We start from the raw sequence: 4,460 nt of genomic DNA, 5'->3' as shown, positions 1-4,460 counted from the left end.
ACCCAGTTTAGTATTGTACAAGGACTTGTACTAGGGGCCAATGATACTTTATTAGATTTTGAGTCAATGGAAGGATCCCCAGTCCCAAGATGTGAGAACCCTAACTAAATCTCACACTAGTCAAGCCAGCTACTAGTCTTTTTGATCACGTACCTAGCTGCCTCAGAGGTTCGGCCTCAACTGCTACCTCTGAACTAAATCTTGTGACTTACAGTTCATATGATGAAGGAGCTGAGGTTAACTCTAGAGACACCTGGTGTACTCTCGTCGTTGTTACAAGAAGGGAGCGTTCACGTTGATATCCTTGTCCATACAGAGTGTGACCATCGAACCAACCCCTGCACACAAGTGCTTATGCCCAATGGTAGGACATTAGAAGAAGTGCACGCAGTAGGGGCATTGATCTAGGTTGCTAGAGCAAAGGAAGAAGAGACTTTGCAATTGGCACAACAACGCTTAGCAGCCCCCCAAACAACCCAATACACCCAAAACAAGTCCCAAACCAGGACTGCAGAATGCTGTAAATGTTCAGATTGTGCAAAAAACAATATATTTGAAATGACAGGAAGAATTAATGTAAAGATTATCTGGTGCTAAGTTAATCTTCAACACTTTTGGTGATCCTACGGTATTAAACCTAGGACCCTTGTTCATGGGAAAGGGACAAGACAACATGAATTTATAGAAGAACTGTTAAGATGGATGAATGGAGACAAGAGTTTAGTAATTGGGTGACAGAAGAAGAAGAATATGCCACGTACGCAGAGAAATTCTTACAGGAACAATTTCCTTCCTTACTTGCAGATATGGTGAGGTGCATACAAACTCGGGTGTGGAACAAACAAAAGCAGGAGTTTTTGCCTTTTGGGGTGGTTAATGGTCCACGAAGGGCTAGAAGAATTCTCCAGGAGTCCTATTATCAGCAATTTCATGCATGTGGGGTTTGTGGTGGTCACAGGCATTGCATTAGGAAAACCAATGAATGAGTGGGGAAGATTACAATCTCAGGAGACCTACTATTGGGTATGATACGAGATTAAGGAGTAGATTAGGAGAAAGGTTTGCATTAGATGCAGAAAATATCCACCCAAAAAATAACCCAACAAATACCCCCTAAAAATGACAATTCAGATGAAGAAGCACCTGCACCTGACTTTGCAGAACGATAGGCAGAGTCACCTTCACCTGACTTTGTAGGAGGGACAACAGAGACATCAACAACTAATGCTGAAGATCATAGAAGAATTTCAAATCTCATTGGCTTAAGAGCACTGGGAGTTCATTTGCTAAGAGTAAGGAGACCTTTAACTTTTAATCCATTTTCCAGAGTACCTGTTCACAAGAAGACCCCAACTAGTAATGGCTTTGAATCCTCCACTTCCCGGTCCCCCAGTACACCCAAAGTTGGCCCAGCCAAGTTCAGCGGCTCAAAAAAAGCAAATGTTGACAGCCATGTTGGTCAATTTGAAACCAGATGGCAGGCTAGTGGTTATGGGGTGTTCCCCGGATGCTATGAAGAAGGAGCATTTTGCAGCTACATTGGAAGGTCGAGCTGTGAGTTGGTTCTCTCAATATGGATTAGCACATTTTGCAGATTATGCAGCTCTCAGAGAGAGCAGCATTCTTGGCTAGGTTTAAAAAAGAGAAAACACCTGGGCTGTGCTCAAGAAGCTCAGAGAGTTAAATAAAAAAAAACTTGGAGTAGAGGATCATGCACAGAGATTCAGAACCCTCTATTAACAGGTTGTTGGTAAATCAGAGACCAACACCTGAACAATTGGGAGATTATTTCTATATAAAGGTCTCAGGAAAAACCTGCAGGGCTCTGTTTTACTGGTAGTAGGGACATTCAGAATGATGCTAATTTCACTGACATGGTGAATACAGCACTGAGAGCTGAAAGGAGAATGAGCTCCAAAGGCAAGAAGAAATCAGAAGATTTTGACAAGATGATGAGGAAGATTCTGATGAAGAGGATGACAGTGACTCAGAAGAAGAGGACACTGAATCTGATAATTTAGATGAAGAAGAGTGGGTAGAGAAAAATAAGAAAAAGAAAACAAAGAAGGCAAAGAAAAAAGAGGAAAGCAAAAGTAAAGAAAAGAAAAAGATTAAAGTAAACAAAGAAGATGATTTGGAAAAGAGGATTTTTTATAAAATCAAGAATATGGGCATGGCACCTGTGGTGGTGGAGTCAGCCAGCCCATCTTGTGAGATATGTAAAAAATTGGGGCATGTTGCAGCCAACTATTGGTATAATCCACAGTATAGGGGGAGATTATCTCCGCATATTGTGTCAATGAGTCAACCTATAAACCCTCAAGCCAATCAGGTTGGGGTAGAACAAAACAGGAGAGCCACAGGTCCTCCTAGGAGAAATCATAATTTCAATCAAAACCAATTCCAACCCATGAATCCAAATATGAACCAATGGGAGGGGCAACAGAGGAATTATAATCAGAACACGAGATTTAACAACAATAATACATGTAATTACTGTGGTGTGTAGGGACATAGACAAGGACCATCTTGTGAATTGTGGTGCAAGCACACGAATGAGAGGGGAATTCCTATCATCACATACAATGATACACCAAAAGAAAATCAAAATCAACAAACTCAACCTCTTGCCCAACTGAATGTGGTAATGTTGAAGGAAACAATTCAAGAACCTGAAATATCACTGAAACAAACAAAGAATAGTCAAGGAGCACATTGGAATTGTGATTGTACTCAATGTATGAAGGTGGAAGAAGTTCAGGATGTATTGGCTGTTACAAGATCCAAAAAATCAGGGTGACAAAAAGCCAACTGAAATTTCAGGAGAAAAAGATGAACCTATTATTTGGGAAGTTCAGAAGGAAATAAGAACATGAGTTTTAAAGGAACTCAATAGGTTACAAGGGGAACAGGTGGAAGAACCTGTCATACCAATAACATCCTCTGAAGATGTCAAAATCTTACCAATTTATCATAGAGATGGGTTGGTAGAAAAACAGGACATGAGTTCAGGAGAAGATGGGCTGTTATTTACAGGATTTGATGCAAGCTAGGCTTAGCCTGACTTTGGAACAAGTAGTGAATTTGGTGCCAGCATTTAAAAAGAAATTGGAAAAATGGGCAATTGGTAACGTCCTCACAGTTCAGAAGGTTTTCTTAGAACCACAACAAGAAAAGCCATCACAGGTGGATGATGTGGATTAAAAGATACCCATTTCGGATGTAGTATTTGCAAATTCTAATATCAAAGGGGCTTTACTAGATGGAGGCTCAGGAGTCATCTTACCAAAATTCATTCGCAGACAATTAGGTATTACTGAGTTTGACAGTGCACCATTCCAAGTGCACCATTCCAAGTTAAGATGGCAGACCAAAGGAGAGTGCAGCCACTAGGAATAGTCAGAGGAAAAATTATACAGGTGGCAAGACTCAACTTTCCAGTAAATTTTGTTGTGCTGAAACTTGAAGAGTTAGAAAACCCTTATCGAATGATTTTGGGAAGGCCTTGGTTGCGAGAACTGCCTAAGTGAAGCAAGATTGGGGAGCTGACCAAATAGTGATCAGAAGGGAAAAAAAGAAGGTCAAAATGGATATGGGGTCCAAGAGGACCATTCCTAAAGCTTTTAGGCCATTGATGGTAGAAGCAATCAATATGGCCAGAATTGCAAGAGGATGAAGAAGAAGAGTTTCTGAGGAGAAATCCTTCAGTTATCCTTGTCTTTGAGATGGATGTAGAAAATATTGTCCAACAATATGCTTTTCAAAAGGATCTTAAGATGGACCAGCATGCCATAAAAACAGATCAGGAATTAGACCTAAAAATTCAGAAGGAAATTACAGAAGGAGAGGATGAAGAAATAATGGAGAACACAAAAGAAGGGATACAAGCAGTTATCCAGGAAGAAAGAGCTTTTGAGGAACATATGTCTAAGACATCTAGGGTTAAAGAAGATGAACTTCAGGATTTGAACACAAAAGAAGGGATACAGGCAGTTATCCAGGCAGAAAAAGCTTTTGAGAAACATATGTCTAAGACATCTAGGGTTAAAGAAGATGAGCTTCAGGATTTGAACTTAGGGACATAGGAGGATCCAAGGAATGTCAGAATCAATATTAATCTGAAAGGATAGTTCAAAGAGGACTTGACATGTCTGTTATGGGAATTCAAAGATATCTTTGCTTGGCATTACACTGATATGAAAGGAGTTGATCCAAGGTTTTGCCAGCATAAGATCAACTTAAGGAAGGATGCCATACTTGTAGTGCAGCATAGATATAGGATGAACCCTAACTTTGCAAAGCAGGTGAAAGAAGAAATTGATAAACTCTTGAAGGTGGGGTTTATCTACCCTATACATGAGGTAACTTGGTTATCTCCCATTATAATTGTACCTAAGAAGAATAGGAAAATCAGGGTATGTGTTGATTATAGGAAACTTAATGCAGCTACTATTTCAGAT

This window comes from Cibotium barometz, chromosome 37, assembly GCF_041138505.1.
Source record: "Cibotium barometz isolate CiBa-2024 chromosome 37, ASM4113850v1, whole genome shotgun sequence".
Classification (NCBI taxonomy): Eukaryota; Viridiplantae; Streptophyta; class Polypodiopsida; order Cyatheales; family Cibotiaceae; genus Cibotium; species Cibotium barometz.
This window is presented reverse-complemented; position numbering follows the sequence as displayed.